Source organism: Lipotes vexillifer, unplaced genomic scaffold (assembly GCF_000442215.2).
Source record: "Lipotes vexillifer unplaced genomic scaffold, Lipotes_vexillifer_v1.1 scaffold7, whole genome shotgun sequence".
Lineage (NCBI taxonomy): Eukaryota > Metazoa > Chordata > Mammalia > Artiodactyla > Lipotidae > Lipotes > Lipotes vexillifer.
In genome coordinates this window covers 3,014,659-3,036,987 of record NW_006792683.1, presented here as the reverse complement: position 1 = coordinate 3,036,987, position 22,329 = coordinate 3,014,659, and the positions used below count along the sequence as shown (strand labels likewise).

Genomic DNA, 22,329 nt, shown 5'->3' with positions numbered 1-22,329 from the left:
GGAGTACTTCCCAGAACTTCTGCTGCCAGTGTCCTTGTCCCCACAGTGAGCCACAGCCACCCCCTGCCTCTGCAGGAGACCCTCCAGCACTAGCAGGCAGGTCTGGTTCAGTCTCCCCTGGGGTCACTGCTCCTTCCCCTGGGTCCCGATGCACACACTACTTTGTGTGTGCCCTCCAAGAGTGGAGTCTCTGTTTCCCCCAGTTCTGTCGAAGTCCTGCAATCAAATCCCAGTAGGCTTCAAAGTCTGATTCTCTAGGAATTCCTCCTCCTGTTGCCGGACCCCCAGGTTGGGAAGCCTGACGTGGGCCTCAGAACCTTCACTCCAGTCGGTGGACTTCTGTGGTGTAAGTGTTCTCCAGTCTGTGAGTCACCCACCCAGCAGTTATGGGACTTGATTTTACTTTGATTGTGCCCCTCCTACCGTCTCATTGTGGCTTCTCCTTTGTCTTTGGATGTGGCGTATCTTTTTTGGTGAGTTCTAGTGTCTTCCTGTCGATGACTGTCCAGCAGCTAGCTGTGATTCTGGTGTTCTCGCAAGAGGGAGTGAGAGCACGTCCTTCTACTCTGCCATCTTGGTTCCAATCTCAGGGATCTCTTTACTGGAGCTCTTTCTACAGTGAATTCACTCATCTATGGCTTTCTTAACTCACCATTGCTCTGTGGGAAAATGCACATTCACAGAATGCTTTACAACCTCCTACTTCTTTGCTGCTGAATTTTCCCCTGGATAAAACCCATTTTGTATTTGTTCTGTACTGGTACGCTAGAACTGCCCTAACAAAGTACCACAGATTGGCTGGCTTAAACAACAGAAATTTGTTTTCTCACAGATCTGAAGGCTGGAAGTCTGAGATCAAAGTGTCAGCAGGGTTGGTTTCTTCCAAAGCCTCTCTCCTTGGCTTGCAAGTGGCTGTCTTCATGTTCACATGGCATTCTTCCTCTATGTGTATCTGTATCTAAACTACCTCTTCTTATAAGGACAATGGTCGTATTGGATTAGAGCCCACGTTAATGACCTCACTTTAACATAATTACTTCTCTAAAGGCCCTATCTCCAAATGTGGTCACATTCTAAGGTACTGAGGGTTAGGACTTCAACATATGAATTGGAGTGGACATAGTTCAGCCCATAACATGCACCATATGGTCCCAGTGGTGTGAGTATCCTTGCCCCATTTTCCCAACAGCTGACAAGTGTTTCTGGAATATCATGTTCTATCTGTGATCTTTCTGTTCTTTCTTATGAAATATGATGTCACTTAATATAATTTTACTTTACATGTATTTGTTTCTTGTCTCCAAAAGTGGTTTGCAAACTCCTTGAAGGAAGAATCTGTTGAAAACTAATGAGTGCAAAACAATTATTAATTGATATAAAATGATATCTGAAAGGAATGAGGCCTAGAGAATTATTTTTTTCCATCCTTGTCTATAGGGTTATAAGAAGCCTACTGTTTTTTTGAATCAGACAATTTTACTTTGATTAAAAAATGGATAGTAATTTGAAATCATCCTTTCAATGATAAGACATATTTTTAAACAAGTAGGTAATACATTCTTCTCCCTCTCATCATCTCTATACCCTGGCAATACTGTAACGTATGGCCTTTGTCAAAAATGGCATACAAATGAGCAAATTGAAAATACATCATTTTCCAGTGTGGTAAGATTCACTTATTCATTCAATAAGGATTTACTGCTTTGCTCTGATGTGCCAGGTACAGGGCTTGGTGCTGGTAATACCTTAGTGAACAAGACATAGATAGGCTATAGAATAGTAACTGAGTTTAGATTTTTACATCTCAACCACTTCAGTGCAGATTAGCATATGAATGAACTATACAACTTATTTTCAGTCACAGTTTTGGTCTAGTCTTTGATATTCTCCCTCTATCATAGGAAATAGCTTTTCTTTCATAAGCAGAAGAGGAGCAGAATAAAATAGAGAGCTCTGCTACCCCTTGGCCAATTTCTTCATAAAATTACATTTGGAAATATCTATTTAATTGGTCCCTCCAAGGCCTGTAAGCTGAAAAATTTATGGGCTCTTATGTGGTGAAAAGTGGTCCAAGTGATTTTTGAAAGGTGCGTACCAAAACAAATGAGTTTTACCAGTGATATCTTTATAAGGTCTGCTGACAGGTGAGGATTCAGGAATTCAGAGATTTACATTCTGTTATACTTAGGAGCCCTATTAGAAGAGGACCATATGATGCACTCTGGGCCAACTATATTTTTTGTGTGACATTTTCTAACTGGAAATAGAAATTCCATCTTTTGCATGGTGGATTCTCTGGAATGGGATACTCAAGAGCTGTATGGTCATGCAGAGGGTAGCCCTTCTGAAATCAGCAGTGATGGGAGATAAGGTCCACACAGAGACCCTGGATTACACTTGTTACATAAAGCTACACAGCCTGACTTCTTGTCACAACCTCCAGGACTCTGCTCCAAGACACCATCACTTTTCACCTGTCTACTAACTGATCTCCTTTCTTCTACCTTTGTTCCTTTAAAGTCCCTTCTTAATAAAGTATCTAAAAATGATCCTTTTTTTAAAGTTTAAGTGAGCATATATTACTGCTGAGCTCTTAACTCTCCAATGCTCCCCATTTCATGCAAGTAAAAGCAGAAGTCTTGACCAGGGATTATGAAGCCCTACTCTACCTAAAGTGCAAAGATCACAGAAGAGACTAGTAGAAAATGAAGCCAGAGCGGTAATGGGGACAGTTAGAGTGGGGCCTTGTTTTTCTGCAAACACACAAAGTACATTTCTCCTTAGTTATTCCTCAGCATAGTGTGTTTTTCTCCCACATATCCAGATGGCTGTCCTTTGTCTATTTCATTTGCTCAAATGTTCTTTTCAGTAATCTCTGACCTGACTATCCCATTTAAAACTGAGTAACTTTCTGGCATTTCCTATCCTCCTTCCCTGCTTTTTCCCCCTATACCAGGTTTCATTACATTCCTATGCCCTTATGTGCATTCTTAGTACTCTTCTCTACTGTATTCACTATCTGTATCCTCTAGAACATAAATTCCTACCCCCAGTGTCTAGGCCAGTACTTGGTAGGAAGGTCATAACATTAAATTTATAGTCATTCTAAGAGTGAATGAAAATCATGGTCAAATCTCTGGATTGTATATGAGTAACATTTGGAGAACTCCCAGTTAAGCTTTGGATCAGTACTCCGCCAAAGGTCTACTTTCACCATTGCCATTTGACTGTTGGAATTTTGGTATAAATGAGTGGGAGGTCAAAGAGACATTAACATAGAATCAGAAAGTTCTTAAAGTTAGAACTGCAACTTGGGATTGAATAAAAGTCTTAGATGGGGTATTTCAGATGGAAAGCCAAATTTAAAATACATTATACGTTTTCACTGAATTAATCAAGGTTAAAAATATGTTTTATAAATTTCTAAGCTAGAAATTAAATTTGATACCCCCTTCCACTGGCACATAATTGTTGTTGTTTTATATAAATTGGAGTCCTTTAGGGGCATCAAAAGATGGTGAATGTCAGGCTTCCTTGGATAAGTTCTAGGAACAGTCCTGCACCCAAATCACTCAAAGATTTCTGCCAGTGTAGGTATTACTCTGGGGCTTGCAACGAACCGGGCTTTGTAATCACAACTGCAGATTTCCTATTTTTTTTCTTTTTTCTTTTTTTTTTTGTGGTACACGGGCCTCTCACCGCTGCGCCCTCTCCCGCCGCGGAGCACAGCGCCGGACGCGCAGACCCAGCGGCCACGGCCCACGGGCCCAGCCGCTCCGCAGCATGCGGGACCTCCCGGGACTGGGGCACGAACCCGTGCCCCCCGCATTGGCAGGCGGACCCCCAAACGCTGCACCACCAGGGAAGCCCTCAGATTTCCTAAATTTTTTGCCTGTATTTATGCATCATTTGCTACTTTGAGTGTTAGAGACTTCCTCAACAACATCTATATCTTTGCCATGAATTCTTGCACATAACATAAGGACCTCAGAAAGGTCCTCTGTTTCTGGAATTCATGAATCTCTATTTTACTGCCTAAATAACATTACCAGTCCCATCCTGAGTGTCAATGCTCCACCTATGATTGTAGAACTATGCGATGGCAACTGTCATGTGATTTTTATTTCACTGGGATAATTAGACCATCCCTCATTCCCAAAGCCAATAACAACATATAAATTAAACCACATTTTATAGCTCTAGAATTGAAGAAAAAAATGAAAATAAAGTTTTTCTCAAACATTCATTTTAGGAATTCCTTTGCTGTGACATTAAATTATCACTTGTGTGCTCAACATTCTTATGTCATCTTCTTCACCTTAAGGGTTATATTTCATCTCAGTCTCTTAAATTGTCTCTTAGGCAAAGTCCATTAAAAAAAAACAAGAGGGAAGAATACACGAAAGCAGATGCAGTTTAACATCTTAATTAACTGTTAAAAATATAATGAGGGCTTCCCTGGTGGCGCAGTGGTTGAGAGTCTGCCTGCCAATGCGGGGGACACGGGTTCGTGCCCCGGTCCGGGAGGATCCCACATGCCGTGGAGCGGCTGGGCCCGTGAGCCATGGCCCCTGAGCCTGCGCGTCCGGAGCCTGTGCTCCGCAACGGGAGAGGCCACAACAGTGAGAGGCCTGCGTACTGCAAAAAAAAAAAAAAAAAATTAAAAAAAATAAAATAATGAAAAAACTTGATATGTGAATCAATGCAGCATCATTTTTGCTCAATAATTTTCATTTTAGTTATTCAAAACCAAAAGCAGTCAGAATCTACACAAATAAAGGTTTGAAAACCAGGACACACTAAACACTAAAACAGAATTTAGTTTTGCTTTTTGTTATCTAGTCTCCTGTGCCAACTTAGGTTTAGACCATGGAATATGTAACACAATTAGGGATTATTCAGTCATAATGCAACAAGTAATTATTAAGTGCCCATTATGTCCCAGGGGCTGGTACTAAGCAGGATTGTTAGTGTCCATTTGTTGGTATTCCAATAAAATAATCTGTGTAATGTGCTTTCCCTGGCACTGCTAGGTCTAATGGCAGCCTGTTTAGCCTTAAATGTCATCATTGCTATTGCAAAGTCACAAAAGTACATCCTGGTCCGTGCAACCAGGGCTAATAGAGGAGAGTCAACAAAGTGGAAATCGGAACGTGTGTTTAAATAGAAACCTGGTGAAGGCTTAAAAAGTATTTAGTCTACCAACAGTCTTCTTTATGTTTTTATTTGGCTTGTCTGGGAGTGGGTTTCTGTGTGGGAGATTTGATGTTTTCATTGCAGGGAATACGTGTTTTCTTTGGCAAATTTTAAAGAGAGCCATAGAAAAGCATCCAGACAGATAGGCTCAAATGCTAGAGGAGAACTGTGAAATAATTTTTTTAAGATTTTATATAATTTCATATATATACGAGTGATAATGAACAATTACTACTGCTCCTCTTTTCCAGAAGTTTGTGAACATCTAGTGAATGTTGAGGATTATTTTTGATTGAGTATGAGTGTGAATATGAGTGCATGCTAGCTAAAGGTAATATGGATTCAAAGTGATGTCTCAAAAGCACAAACTAAGAGCAGGTTATCTAAGGAAAAGGAGGGATATTGTAGGTGCCCTAGTCCTGGTATCAGAGACTGTTCCCTGCATGGGTCTGGTGACAGGGACTGCCATTTACAGAAAGAACTGGAATATTAGATCAGATCCACTTTTTATTTGTCCAGAGGATGGTCACACCTATTTCCTCAGTAAGATACCAAACCTTCAACACTGACAATGACTGTGCTTGCTAACTTCAATCCACATATTTTCCCCAATCCTTTCTTTTTATATATATATATTTTTTATTTATTCTTTCTTTTCTTTTTTTTGGCTGTGTTGGGTCTTCATTGCTGCGTGCGGGCTTTCTCTAGTTGAGGCGAGCGGGGGCTACTCTTCATTGTGGTGTGCGGGCTTCTCACTGCGGTGGCTTCTCTTGTTGTAGAGCACGGGCTCTAGGCATGTGGGCTTCACTAGTTGTGGCACACGGACTCAGTAGTTGTGGCTCATGGGCTCTAGAGCACAGGCTCAGTAGTTGTGGCGCATGGGCTTAGTTACTCTGCGGCATGTGGGATCTTCCCGGACCCAGGCTCGTACCCGTGTTTCCTGCATTGGCAGGCATATTCTTAACCACTCTGCCACCAGAGAAGTCCCCCAATCCTTTCTTTTCTCCAACTCTTTCTAAGTCTCTATATATTCTCTTCACTGTACATTTTACAGATATCAATGCATCTAGGTTTATTTAAGTGAAAAAAGTTCGTCTATATTTTATTTCACTCTAATTTCAAGAATCAGTGTGATTTGGATTTTCGAATTTAGTTCAATGGTGAAAATCCACATTTTCTCCTATTAAAATACAAACCATTCTACTATTTGAAAAAAACAAAAAGGAAACAAAAGCAAACAAAACTTGCTAAGGCTTCCGCTTTACTATTAAGATAAAGCCCAACTTCCTTAAAACGGTTAATCTCTCCACCCTGGCCTCTCTTTTCTCAACACCATTTTTCTTACCCTTATTCCTGCTACACTGCACTTCCTTCAATGAAGCATAACAGAGAAAGCTCTGGCCTTCACCCCTGCTACTGTATATTGTTGGAGAATTGAATAAGCAGTTGCTTCCATCATGTGTCCCATAGCTAAGTCACTATTGATCTTACTTATATTTGCAGTCTGTAATGAATCCTATAAATTTACTAAACAAGCAGTATACCTCATTTGCTCTATAACTATAGTCGTCTTTGATGTCTTAATGATTGTATCTTGGTCCAAGAGTAACAGGATTGAAGGAGATATCTCTGTCCTTTCTACATTTAAATTCAATATATTTCCTTTCAGCTTTCATCATTTCACACTGCATTATTATTATTTTATCTAGAATTGGACATCTACTTGTTTAAAGATTATATCTATCAAAATTACATATGTGCTTACCTTTTAATCCATCTATTTCGTTTCTTAGGATTTGACTAATGTGAATTTTGAAACATATATAATTTGATTTATTATAAGGATATTCGTTTCACCATTAAGATCATAAGAGATTGGCAACAAAATTCATGTCCATCAGTGGAGTACTGGTTGAAAAAATTATGATATACTCATCTAAAGCTGGAAAAAAGAATGAGGAAACTAACTATATTCTGGCACGGAACATAATCTAAAATATATCAGTAAGTTAAAAGGACAAAGAATATGTATAAAATGTGTGGAAAAAAATGAACATATTGATAGGATATCTCTATTTGTATTGGCAGACTGTTTCTGAAATAATCACAAGAAACTCCCAACATTTCTAATCTCCAGGGAGAGGAGATAAGAGCATTAAAAAAATTTTCTATGTTATACACTTTAGAACATCCTGAATTTTACACCATGTAAATCTATTACCTATTCCTAAATAATTAAAATTTTAATTATAAAAGAGAAGTGTTTCCCGGTAAGGTGGTAGATTGAACGTGTGAATCTACATTTGCTTCCTCTTAAAATCCCAATAAAACAAAAGTGTTTTTGTTCCCTACTGCTGCTGTGAGAGATGATCACAAATTCAGTGACTCACCACAATATAAATTTATTGTCTTACAGTCTGTCGGTCAGAAGTCTAACACAGGTCTCACTGGGCTACAATCCAGGTGTCAACGGGGCTGTGTTCCTTGGCAGAAGCTCTAGGGGAGAATCCTTTTCCTTGGCTTTACCAGCTTCTAGGGTCTGTGCACATTTCCTGGCTCCTGGCCCCCTTCCTCCATCTTCAAAGCCAACAGCACTGCATCTCTCTGACCCTTCTTCTATATTCACATCTCACTCTAACCACAGTTTGGAAAGGTTCTCTGCTTTCAGAGAATCATGTGATTAGTTTGTGCCAACCTGAATAATCCAGGATAATCTCCCATCACAAGGTCATCAACTTTAATCAAATTTTCAGAGTCCTTTTGCCAGGTAACACAGTCACAGGTTCTGGGGATTAAGTCATAGACACCTTTGGACAAGGGAGCATTATTCCTTCTACCACTGACAGTGGATTTTTGTTTGTTTGTTGTTTGTTTTTAGTGACATAAACCCACAAGAACGAGGAGATTTGGAAAGGAATTTTGGAAACTGGAATACACATAGAAGTGAGGTAAAGACTTAAAAGCCTAAAAGCCTAGAAGCCCACAAGACCCAAGAGAACTGAATGCTATGCCTACAGGGGGAAAAACTGAGAACTAAGCATATTTATATCTCAAAATCCTCCAATGTCTAAATAATATGGTGCTGCTTGCCTTTGGAAGTGGAAATGAAGCAAGAGGAAACTTTAAATATAGAGGATTATTTGAAAGTCTATTATTTAAGAAGCATGTATACTCCCCAGGCTTTCTCCACAACTATGCGAAATGAAGTTGAAAATTATTTCCTCTCCCATGAGGGAAAGACAAGATGATTACTCTTTAGCGAGAGTAAGTAAAACAAATGGTCTTGAGACAGAGGACAAGAGGCCCAGGTAAGGGTGGAGATATCCTACTGAAACAGGGATAACATATACGTGTTAGATCTGAGACCCCCAGTTCTCTTATACCTCTGAGATCCTAATATGTTTGCAGCCAGAAATGTCTGGAGATTCAAAGAGTCATCCATGGAGAATATGACCTGCCTAAGTGAAGGAAACTCAAGGATATGGACATCAGAGATTGTGCAACTAAATATTCCAGCCAGTGTCCCTGACAGCAAAGTTTACTTGACAGTGAACATCCCACCCATATGCTTAGGGCACCTTCCAATTATAAGTTAAGCCCCCTCGCTCTTAATTATGATAAGATAATATAGAAATACTCGTCCTCTGAAGAAAGTCTCTAAGTTGAAACTAGAGGCAATGGCAAATAAACAGAAAACAGTTCCTTGGAGAAAACAGAAACTATGGTGGGATAAAAAAATCTTAGAAAACAATTATTTTTAGAAAAGGACATATTATATCTACAAAACAATAACAGAGTGCCACACAAAAGGAAACTTCCAATTACCAAGAAAAAAATAAATAATTCTTCTAGCAGATATCGAAAACTCAAACTCAGTGAAATGGTTGAAAGATAGTGTAGAAGGAATCCTCAGAAAACAGAGCAAAAAGATAAAGCAGTGAAAAATAGGACAAAAGGATTTAAAATATTAAATGACTAATCCAGGAGGTCCAACATCTGAATAAAAGGAGTTTAAACTTAAGTGTTCAACTTGGGCGGGGGGAACAAAATGAGCTACAAGTAACAAATACAGTTATTTTGCAATAAGAGACTAAATTTTGTTATTCATGTAACTGCAAGGCAAACATGAAAAATCTTTTTGACAGGAGATACAAAGTCACTTGAAGCTTAGCTTGTAAAGAATGCAAAATATAACATTATTGTAATTTAGACAACTTAAAAGCATGAGATAGGGCTTCCCTGGTGGCGCAGCGGTTAAGAATCCACCTGCCAATGCAGGGAACGCAGGTACGAGCCCTAGTCCAGGAATATCCCACATGCCGCGAAGCAACTAAGCCCGTGTGCCAGAATTACTGAAAGCCGCGTGCCTAGAGCCCATGCTCCGCAGCAAGGGAAGCCACCGCAATGAGAAGCCCGCGCACCGCAAGGGAGAGTAGCCACCACTCACCACAACTAAAGAAAGCCCGTGCACGGCAATGAAGACCCAACACAGCCAAAAATAAATAATAAATAAATAAATTTATTTTTTTAAAAAAAGCATGAGATAAACATGAGATGGTGAGAAATATGGAAAATTTGTAATAATAAGTGAAGGTTGAAATACGGTATTTGTAAGCTTAACAATCTCTTATGAGAGCAAGAGGCAAAATAAGTAATAGCTTAATGATATTTGAAATACTAGTAGCAAGAGATTTAAACTATAGCAGAGAGAATTTAGATTTAACATTGGTGGGATGATTAATATTTTAAAATTTAGCCATTACTAGTCTTCCAATTTCCTTCTCACATACTCTTCACACTTCTAATTCTGACTCTCTTTCAATTTCTTTTTTTCTTATGAAATACAATAACTTATTTTTTAAAACCCAATTCCTTAAAGGCCTAACCACAAAAATATTTTATATAAACTAGTTATGTATCTAAATCTCAGTGTTTTAGTTTACATTTCTCTTGTGACTTATGATGATCAGCATCCTTTCCTGTGCTTACTTGTAACATCTATATTTTCTTTGGTGAAGTATCTTTTCAAAAGTTAGCCCATTTATTTGAGTTGATTATTTTCTTGTTATTGAAATTTGACTTTCTTTATATATTATGAATACAAGTGTTTTATCAGATATAGGCTCTGTAAATATGTGCTCCCAGTGTGTCACTTGTTTCTTCATTCTCTTAACATTATCCTTCAAAGAGCCTAAGAGCCTTTTAATTTCAATTGTCTAATATATCAGTTGGATTACTCATTTTAAATGATATTTAAGAAATCTTTTTAACCATAAGATTTAAAAGTTTTTATTCTATGTTTTATTCTAGAAACTTTAAAATTTAGGTTTTGAATTTAGGGCGATGATCCATTGTAAGTTGATTTTTGTATATTGTGTAATATATGCAACTAATATCTTTCTCAACCTTTATGCTATTGTCAAACACTTTACTATACATGTGTTTTAAAACTTACAATATGCTGTTATTATTTTTGTTTAAGCAATTACATTTTGAAGAGATTTAAATAATATGAAAAATATCTTTTCTTTCCTTCCTAACTTCCTTCCTTCCTTTCCCACTGGGCATGCGCGATCATACCTCCCTGACCAGGGATCAAACCTGTGCGCCCTGCAGCAGAAGCTTGGAGTCTTAACCACTGGACCACCAGGGAAGTCCCCTGAAAATTATCTCATACATGAATCCATATATACACACCATTTACAATTATCTACATTTGGGGAATGGGGGAGGGGTGTACATGTTTGTAGGTCCATATTTCCATCTGACACTATTTCCTTCTTCCTTAAGGACTATCTCAGAATTTTCTTGTACTGTGAATCTGCTGGTGATGAGTTATTTCAGCTTTTATATATCTGAAAAGGTTTTTATTTAGCCTTGTTTTTGAAAAAGATTTTCACTTTGTATTATAGAATTGTAGGTTGACATTCTTTTAGTATTTTAAAGATGTTCCACTGTCTTTTTGCTTGCACTGTTTCCAATGAAAAAATATGTGGTCCTCCTTATTTTGATTCTTCTGTACTTTATTTTTTTCTCTGAATCTTTTTAAGGTTTCTCTTCATCACTGTTTTGAGTAATTTGAGTGTGGTATGTGCCTTGATGTAGCTCTCTTCATATTTCTTGTGCTTTGGGTACTTGAATTTGGGGGATCTATGGACTTAGAGTTTTTATCAAATTAGAAAAAAATTGGAAATTATTTATTTGAATATTTTTCTGTCCACTCCCATTCAGGGATTCCAATTACATGTATATTTATCTATATAATTTTCCCAAAGACCACTGATGCACTTTTTGTTTTTAAAAATTACTTTTATTTTTTCTGTATTTCACTTTGTTTAGTGTCTATTACTGTGTCTTTAAGTTCACCAGTATTTTCTTATGTATTAAGTTCCATTAATATCATCTAGCTTATTTTTTAAATCAGACATTGTAGTTTTACTCTCTAGGAGTTCAATTTGGGTCACTTTCATATTTGAATTTTACCTTGTTGGGTGCTTGATATTTTTGTGTTTCTATGAATATTTATAAGACTGCTTTGGGATGTAATTAAGTTACAGTTATGTTTTAACAGTTTGTCCCTTTAGATTTTGATTTTATGATTCGTTAGTTGGGATCAGAGCCTGTTTAGTCTGTGGTTAATTATTCCTTACTACTGAGGTGAGAACTTTTTAAGACTTGCCTACCTGATTGCCTCATGAATTATGAAATTTTCAGTCTGATGGGACAGGCACTATAACCAGCTCTGTATGAGCTCCAGATACTGTTCCTTCTAAACCGTTTTTTTCCCCCTGACCATGATAGTTTCTTTACATAGTATGCTGACCAGTACTCTGTAGATTTGAAGGGGACTCTGCATAGACTCTAGTGCTCTCTTTCTGTGAAGCTCTCTTTTCTTCAGTTCTCTGCCTCACAAACTAGCCAACATGCTCTCACTGGACATTCAACTCTATCTTCTCAGCTTGGGGACTTGACAAGGCTCTGAATCAGTTCTCTCTCTGTGACACAGCCTGGAAATGCTCTCAAGGTAGGAAACTGGGCTCATCTCATTTGTTTTCCTGCTTTGAAGGGTTGTTGTCCTTTTTATCTGACACATTTGTTGCACAGTTTTTTGTGTTTGTTAATTTAAGATAGGACTGAGATCCAACCCCTGTTTCTCAACTTTGGCTGGAAACAGAAATCTGAATATATGTTAGCTGCCCTTTTGAACATGTCTTCATTTTGTTACAACACATCAGTTTTACTTTAGACAATTACTTCTCCCTCACATCTATTCCATAAGGTTCAGGTTGGGTTCTCTATCCACTTTCCAACTGAAAAAAAGAGAAATCTATACAGATAAAAAAATAAAATCACCATGTTCACAGTGGACACATATGCCAATATACAAAAGTATATTTAATTTAACTCCATTCTAAAAACAAGAAATCAAACACACTAGAAGTAAAGGAATACCTCTCAGTGTGGCAATTTTTAAATAACTCAGGATGTATCTACACATGTGCAAACTTTACAGAACATTTCAGCATGTTTGTGAGGATATAAGTCTCACTGGAGAGATCCAAAAAGAGAATGGCAAGGGTAGACAGAGACAACCACTGGAGAAGACTTATTCAAGAAGCTTTGTGGTGAATACAAGGAGATAAATGGGAATTTAGCTAAAATAGAAATCTGGGCTAGGAAGGGATTTTTAAGAATGGATGACAGTAAAGTATATGTCATGAAGAGGACAGTGATGTCTAGACTAAACGTTTCAGGCTCCATTAATTTATAATCTCAGTGAAGTAAAAGTAATGGGACAGTAGCAAGGCTACATAGAGTAAGTGACTGGAAGAATAGAAGGTCCGTCAGATTTGAGGACACTTTGAATCAAAATTTCAAAAGCGGTGCTTACAAAACTAATTGCAGAATTATAGGAGTTGGATAGACAATGATTGTTAGAGTTGAGGGGGCTCTGTTTTGATGGATTATCTACGTACAGGTTGAAATAATCAGAATGGTGATAAAAAGATCATGACCTCTAAAGCTCAACATATCAGTAAATGCTTACAAGTGGCTGGATGATTGATAATAACAGCAGCAATGAAAGGCAGCGAGACTTAATCTGATGGCATAAGATACAGTATTTTAAAGAAAAGATTTAAAAATATAATATGTAAGCATAACTGGGGAACTCTTGCCCCATCTCCAGCCCATGATATAGCATGAGAATGAAAGTCCAAGTGACCTGGAAGATTTGGGATTCTATGAATGACTGAATAGGCTTTTTGTAAAAGTCATGGAATGATATTTCTAAATAGGCCTGTTGAGAAAAGTCAGGTGTCAGTTTAAACTGGAAATTACAAGGCCACTGTGCCATCCTTTTAACCTGCAGCTAACAAACGTTTATCTCCAGTTTTGACTGATCTCTTGAACTCCATTTGGATGTTGTAGTAGGCTACAGTTGATGCCCTATCCAGTCTCCTTTACCAGGCCAGGGCATCCATATCCCAAAGGTTGTGAGCATTGGCTGTGGGTTGATATGGAAGTTGCATCCTTCTCTGGGGGATGGATCTCAGCTGTTGGGAGCCACCAAGCTCTAGAGGTTAAGCATCTCTCCTTTCACAGCCTGAGGTCAATGATCGACTAATACAGCCAATGTGCCTCAAGACAGGACCTACTCTGGGGCATAAATCATGCTTCAAAACTCCTCATGCTTCAAAGCTCTCATGGATCCTGCTGAGACTCAACTCCAGCAAAACCATACCCTTGCTCAACTGTTTCCCATTCCCTATCTTTCCTCTCTCACTTTCTTAGGGATTTCTCCAGAAATTCCTTCCTCAGTAAAGCATTTTTATAAGATTCTCCAGCTCAGCCTCTGCCTCTAGAGATCTAAATCTAAATTAAGCAGGTGTTTAGCTTACCATTTCCAAAATGAAACTCTTGCTTTTCCCCATCCTCTGACTGAAAACTTTATCTTTTGCCAATTTTTCCTTTCTCAGGAAAAAAGACACTGACATCAACTCAGGTATCCAAGCAAACATAGACTGGAAAGAGAGGAATCAAGGGGGAATTAGAAAGTTCTACTAACATTACCAAAATCCATCCAAATCTTCTCCTAGCTAATATATGCTGAAGTGCAGGACACGGAGAAGTTCTGGGCTTCTTTGAGTGGACGCCTGTCACTCATGCTTCAGCTCTTGCTCACTACAATCCATTGTCCATAGAGCAGCATTATCATTTTCTGATTCATATACCATACTTGCTATACAATTCCAAACTAACAAGTCTCAAGTCATAAATAATTTTTCAAATTTAGTGTCCTAACTTGTCTTATATCAACTGATTATGTTCCCTTTACCTCAATCCCAATTATACCAAATACTTCTGATGTATAGATTAAGTTAAATATTTGTCTCTGAATAGCAATAAATATTGTAGAGCTTAATTAAAGCAGGGTTTCTATGTAACAAAGATTAAATCTTATTTCCCTAAATCCTAAAGAAAAAGTACCATGGAATATAGTCCATCATACTAAAAGGTAGATTAGTTAATGTGTGCATATATACGTCTCTGGAAATCTAGTTGGTGGAAATCAAACTACATAATAAAAACAATATTGCACATTATTGATATTTGTTATCAAGTTCATTATTCTTAGAATTCTATTTCAGTTTATATATATGTATAATATGCTAGAGTGAATTAACATTTTCTACAAAAATTATTTTCAATCTTTTTTTTCATGTCAATGAGTATCCTTTCCATATCTTATCTCCCTTAGAGAATACAATGCCAAGCAATTTGTCTCCTTTGCAAAAATCTCAATTTATGCATTTTGCCACTATATATTTTTCATATAAAAATCTTGTATGCCAAGAGAATGCATATTAAAGTAAAATCATCAAAATACTTGCAATATATTAGTGCAGCTTTGGTGTAAATGGATCAGACAACTGAAACATATTTATAAGATAGCCATGCCACATTTAAAGCATAGAAATCTCAACAGATGAAATGTAAGTCAGAGGGCAAGCTCTGTTTTTCTTCCTGTTGCTTTGTGTGCGGTCATTTAATCATGGTTTTAATCACTGCAATCAAAAATGTACATGACATACCAAAAAGACTGCATTAATCCTTCTAGACTCAATATCAGATAATGAGCTAAAAAAGCCCTTCCAGCTACATCCTGTGGTGAACATTCGTTGTGCTGTATTTATTAAATAGCTCCTTTAACAAGAGTACACTCTTAGTTTTATTAAATCTATTTCAAAGTATCATATCTGTTTAGACTTCAGCTTTTGTCAGTGGCTGTCTCTAGGTGAAGGGTACAGAAGGATGCACCTCTGACTTAGGGCAGAAACTCTGGTCTAAACAAAGAAGGGCTACATTTATGAAAGTTATTTTCCTTGAGGGAGTAGATGTGTATTTGTTTTATCTCTTAACTAAAGCAGAGAGTTTTTCCTATAACAAACCTCCATCTTAATTAAGCCACAAGCTAGTTCTAGGATAAAACTTCTACTAATTATAATTCTAGATACTGTGTATTTCTCTGTGGATCTCAGTTCAAATTTCACATAGTCTCTTTCATATCTTGATTTGCTTACCAATTTTATTTGTCACACCTATAATCATAAAAGATAGATGTTTGGGGGGTGCTTTTGTGAGCCACCTTAGAAAATAGATGTATTTCAACTTATGAGCTATTAGCTTGTTTTTCTGGGAATGGTGCTTTCTTAACATTAGACTTTGGTATATCTTTCTGTTTTATTATAGTAAAATAGAATGTGGCCTAAATATCATCTTCTAAACTAGTCACACCAAGAAAGAAGAAAGAGTCCACTTTTAATACTGTTTAACTTTACACTTAACAAGACAAATAAAGTACTTCATTTTTTAACAACTTGATATAGAACAAGTATTTTTCATGTACAGAAAGTATCATGCAGGGGAAAAATTACAATTTTAAATAACAGTGTTGACAGAAATTATCAACATAAAGGCATTCTCTACTGGAGGAGCAATCCTGAGATCTCTAAAATCAGAGCTCATTTTTTTCCATTCAAAGTTATTGATATTGAAATGGCTATTTACTCACAACACTTTAGCATGTATTTGTTATAAAATGAGATACGTGTGCATAGTTTACTGAATTATAAGACTAAGGCATTCAAAGACAGCATTAAAATCTAGATATAAGTTCCTTCCTGGTCCTACTATTCTTAATCTTCCCCCAGTCTTGTTCAGATGCTCTTTCCTGAGCGTACTCTTCTCTCCATTAATGTAGTATTCTGTCAAACAGTAGTTCAATTAGTAACTCTAAGAGCATTTTGATGGTGGGGGCGTGGATGAGTATTGAGGTAAGGACATACTTTGCAAAAAGAAATTATTATAGAATGCTAACTGCAATTAAAAAGCTTCACAAACCCCAATTTGGCAGTTGTGGCATCCAAATAAAATCATTATCTTTAAGGGGAAAAGTAACTTAAAAATTATCTGTGCAAGCAAGAAAAGGAGAATCCCCTGAGGAGGGTTCATATATTACTGTTTATTATATGGGCAGAATTCCATGAACTGCAACTGAACAGGTAGTGTTTGTAGAGAAGAGAAAATAACCAGTAGTCATTAAGGCACTTAGAGTTTAGAAATTAAACATTCCACACCACGATGGGAATGGAAACATTGAGTGACATATATTACAAACACCTAACCATTTTCTTTCCTTAGAATATGCTTGCTATCATGTAATATTGAAAAGACAAAAATAGCAACTAGGGAAATGGCATTTTTCAAGGGTATTTGTCATTGGAAAGCACTCCCCGTGACTCCGGTCGTTATCAACTTTTAAAAATAAATAATGGCTTGCAGTACTGACTTAACACATAGGATTGACAGAGAAAATGCAGTGTTTTGGACGTCTGGAGCCATGGACAAGAGCAGAGCCCATCTTGTGCATGTTAGAAGCCACCCACCGTACCCAGTGGGACCCCCTCCTGCCCTGGCAAGCCACTGAAACTTAGCCTTGCCTTCTGCAGACATGGATCCTAATACTTTAATACAAAGATTTTTCAATTGAGTTTCAGGTCATAACCTATAAATATGCTGACTATCCACTATAAAAATGAAAGTAATTTATTTGCTAATGGAGAATGGTAGGTATTGGAACAAAATTTAGATTAGATTAGAAAAAAATATGGTTCTTTCATTGCATTTTTATAGACACACAAACGCACTCACACGTCTTGCAAGGAATAGAACTTTTGAATGTGAAAAAAATATTAGAGGCTTATGGGGGAGTTTAGATTCACTTCAATAAATAAATGTTTTGCCTCCATCTACAAAAAATGTTCTAAAAATTCTGGATGCAGGATGTTAAAATTAAATTTCTATACCTTATGAAATCTGGTTCATTTATTTATAAATACTTTGTTTAAATAGAAAAACTTAATGACCATATTAATTTTATGGCTGTAGAGGCCTCCTTCTTAATCTAATACTTTATGCATTGTCCAGAAAATTCTAGAACCTCGAAATCCCAGCTTACTTCCCTAAACCTTCACCAGCCAGATTAATTTCTACTTCTTTGGTATTTCTGTCCTGTATTGTGCTAATTTAGCACTTGTCACAATGTATTATTATTATTAACTGTAAATGTATTAGTTTTCCCATGGATTTGGAACAACTTGACATCAGACTCTGTATCTTATTTAGATATACAATTAGCAAAGACCTGGCTTATAGGATTTTTCTCAGTAAAATTTATCAGTGAGTGTCCTCTACTTCAGCCTAGCAAAAGTCCATCTGGTTTATTTATTGTTTGTTGTCCTCCAAATACTGTCCTTGAAATAGTTGTGTAGTTTTACTAACAAGTAGTTGGGCAGAAGTGGACTGTGCTTAGGACTTCAAAGAATCAGTAGCTACAGTTTTTCGATATATGATCTTGAGTCTTTATTTAGGTCTCCTTTATTCTCATTTGTGACCTGGATATATGATACTAATTGTACATTTTCTTGTGAGGATTAGTAATATATTGTATATAAAAGCACTTTACTGGCTTCTAAAATGCCTTAGATTATATAAAACATTTTTATTTACCTATTTGCCACCTGAGGTAACATATTCAGTTAGATAATTCTAATTGTTATACATTTTTCCAATTATTTAAATAATGTCTTCTTTCCTAAAACGTATACTTTCCGTTGTTTATATGGAGAGAAATAGTACACACTTAAAACATGACGACTGGAAAGTTCTAATTAAAATGTTCTCATATGTTAATCACATAAAATTTATTTTTTTAATTAATTTTCAAACTAAAATATTTCCCAAATTATGTTCAAGAATGAGTATGTATATTTTTATACATATATGTTGGTATGTGTCTATGTGTACGAAAGAAGTCTTGAGGACTGTTTTCTAGAGGCAAAATTAAGTAAAAAATAGGACTATTATTATGGTCTAAAATGCCAAGGACAGGAAAGTTGTTTCAACCTAGAATCCAAGTTCCCAATTTTGTAGCCCATTCACATACCTACATCTAAAATTGTGCATCTGAAGCACATTCTGCACAGAGGCATACACACATTCTTTTTCCATGTGGACCATCCTATTCTGAAACATACACATTTGGAAATAAATGAAAAATATCTTCAGTTCTTTGAACTGTGGCAGCTAAGTCCATTTTTTTCATGTCCTATAAATGAATCCCATTAAATTGCTGAAACGGTATACAGTATTTACATGCATTTAAATTCACTATAAATATTTACAGAACTTCAAGATGAATGCCAGTAATATAAGCTAAATATGTCTGAGCACGATTACTTTTCACGAGTAAACAGGTTTTGCCAAATGGCATTTTTTTCAAAACTAAGTATTTTGGAATTCTGCTCAGATGACAGCAATATGTAGATAATCACACTCTACAACCGTTCACATCAAGTTGAAGGAAACCGTAGATTTTTAAAGAGATTCATTGCTAAGTATTAGGCCTTATGCTTCCTGATAGTATTCTTTAGTATGTATGTTTTTTTTTTTTAATGGAGAGAAAAAGGAATCTTAGGAATTAATAGAACTATAAAATGGGAGGCAGGTGGTAAAATGATGTTAAGGTGTGGATGATTCAGCTAGGAGAACTGGAAGACTCGTGATTTTCAAATGTTGTTTTTAGCAGAAACCTCTGGGAAATTAACTGCTTCTAATAGTTTATTAGAAACTACTTTGATTGCAATGAGTTTCTAGCAATGACACATGTGAATTTTTAAAGCTTGGAATATGATATGGATGTCACCAAATCTCCAATACAGGGCCCATGGTCTCTCCTAGTCAGGTCAGTCCATACTGGTAACAGCAAATACGTCAAGTTTCTCTCTATCACAAAAGCCATGAGGCTTATCATCATTGCCATGCTTTTAGTAGCATCACTTTTTTAAATGGTCTTTTCACAATGCAATCTGTGACCTACATAGAAAATGTGTTCTTTTGAAGACCATATTTACATTTTGACTATGAGTCAACTCAACACTCTAAATCAGAAGTACATAGCAAAATTATATGGCATATTTACCAAATCTGTAAGGAAGAGTGAAGACAAAGTTGTGAGAATATCTAGTTTTCCAAAAGCTTATTGTATGTATAATTTATGACTCTGTGCACATGGAGTTTAGAAGAGGACACACACATAGATTTATCAACAGATTTTATATCCAGTATCCAGTCCCTTAAGGAGATGGGATAGCTTTTCACTAACTTGACCACAGGAGTTCTGTATTCTAGTCCAGCACTAATTAGATATGTGACCTTGGAAAACACACACTGAATTTTCTGGGTTAGAATTTCCCGATCTTAAAATAAGAAATACACTGAGGCTGTTCCTAGGGTCCCTTCTGGTGTAATGATAGATGTCAATTATTTGAGAACATGGAAAAGACCCATAAACAAGGAGGAAACTAGAAACATTTCCTGAGTCAGACTTCCCTGTCACACTAGGAGATATTCTATATATGTTAGAAGACAGAAAAGCTTACTTTTTGTTCCCAGAACAATACACTGTGCTTTGCACATAATGAACAGTTAGTACACATTTATTAAGTGAATAAAATATCATGTCATAATTGACATAATAAAGGAAGCTTCCTGTAACAGACATTTGCTAATTTGAACATTCAATCATAAGCTTAGAGCATATTAAAGAGCCTATATTTTGTTGTTTTTAATTAAAGATCTATAATGAGCATGTAACTTGGAATAAACTAATTTACACATTGATGACTTTGTACAGAAACAAAGTATTTCCCAAAGAATTTAAAAAATTTAATTCAAAAAAATCTGATCATCCTACCAAAAGTAAACAAACAGTGAATGAAATAAGGTAAGTGGCTAGTAGCCTGTAGAAATATTTGAAGAAATATATAGTTGGCCATCCTTCCTTCCAACAGATAAACATTTGTTTTTCCTCATCAGTGGAAATTATCAGTTTCTAAACAAGCATATGCAACTGAAACAAACATGTGGGTTGTTAAACATCCAGAAATCACATTGTTCACTTATTAAAACAATTGTTTTACTTGGAATTTTTGTTTCATTTTCATAGTTATAGTTGCTATAAACTAGATCCAGAAGTTCAGAAATGCATTTAGTACATTTATATTTTACTGATGATCAGAAAATCAAAGACTTTCAGTACTTGAAAGAAACTTGCCAAATTTTTCCTTTTACTTAAAATAAGGAAACTAGTGCCCTGCAATATTTATTTGTTTTCCCAAGAGGGCAGAATTGGTTAATAGCAGAATCAGTACCAAAAAATCATTCTGATTTTGACCTTGTGTGTGCACATGCTTATTTATTCCTCACGTTTGTACTGGGTGCCTACCACGCACCAGGCACTCTCCTAGCCACTTGGGATATATTCATGTGCAAAAAAAGTCAAAAGTTTCTGCTATCAGAAAGTTAACAAATAAATTTATAAGTAAAAACAAGTGAATTAATTTGGTGTGTTAGAAAGTGAAGGAAAAAAAACAGCACGGTCAGGCACTGGGAGGTGAGACGAGGGGAGAGGGAAGTTTCTTTTTTGTTGTTGTTATTTTTAAATATTTATTTATTTTGGCTGCACCAGGTCTTAGTTGTGGCATGCAGTCTCTTAGCTGTGGCATGCATGCAGGATCTAGTTCCCCGACCAGGGATCGAACCCAGGTCCCCTGCATTGGAAGTGCAGAGTCTTACCCACTGGACCACCAGGGAAGTCCTGGGGAGAGGGAAGATTTTAAATTGCGTGTCCTGGTTATCCTCATTTAGGAAATGACATTGGAGCAAACACATGGCAGAGGTGAGGATGTTAGCTATAGAAATCTAGGGGGAAAACATTCCAGGGAGAAGGAACAGCTAAGAAAAACTCCCTATGGCAAGAGCTTGCTTGATGTATCAAGAAGTTCTGTGTGGTTGGAGTGGCGTGGGGAAGGGGAGGCAAGGAGAAGAGATGAGAGATTTAAGGCAGGACAGCTCATGTAGGTCTAAGAGGCCACTGCACGGGCTTCAGCCTTTACTGTGAGGAGCATGGGGAGCTACTGCAGGGCTCTGAGCACCAGAGGAACTTGATCATGACCTATGGTTTAAGACAGGAATTGAAAAATGTTTTCTGTAAAGGGCCAGATAGTAAATATGCTTTGTGGTCCATGTGGTCTCTGTTTGAACTACTTGGCTCTGCCACTGTCAATGAAAACAGCTACAGACAACACATATAAAGAAATGAGTGTGCCTGTGTTCTAATAAAACTTTATTTATAAAAACAAGGGTCAGGCCAGATTTGCCGCATTATTCTGGCTGCAGTGTTGAGAATGGACTCTAGGGAAGCAACAGTAGAAACAAGGAGGACATTTTTGTTTGTTTGTTTTTGGTTTCGTGTTATAGTGGTCTGTTTGGCTGTGAGATGTAACTTTCTTCCTTCCTTTCTATTTCCAAGTAATCTATGAGAGAGATGATGATGTGTGTATGTTTCCCTATTACCTAATGCATTTCTGATTAAGTCTCCTTACTTGCAGAGGGGCTTTCAATGACAGAGGTGAAGGAGAGAAAAAGAGGAGAGGAAAGGAGAGGAGGCAGAGGGGAGGAGAGAGGAAAGCATGCTTTTGCATAATTTCTTTTGGATGGCAAATACATGAA

General features: G+C 36.8%; 1 non-coding gene across 1 annotated transcript; it reads right to left on the bottom strand.

The window, feature by feature from the left end:
- Nucleotides 1-21,338: 21,338 nt before the first annotated feature.
- TRNAG-UCC (transfer RNA glycine (anticodon UCC)) lies at nt 21,339-21,411 on the bottom strand. The gene has a single exon. It is a non-coding gene; the product is annotated as a tRNA-Gly (tRNA).
- Nucleotides 21,412-22,329: the final 918 nt, after the last annotated feature.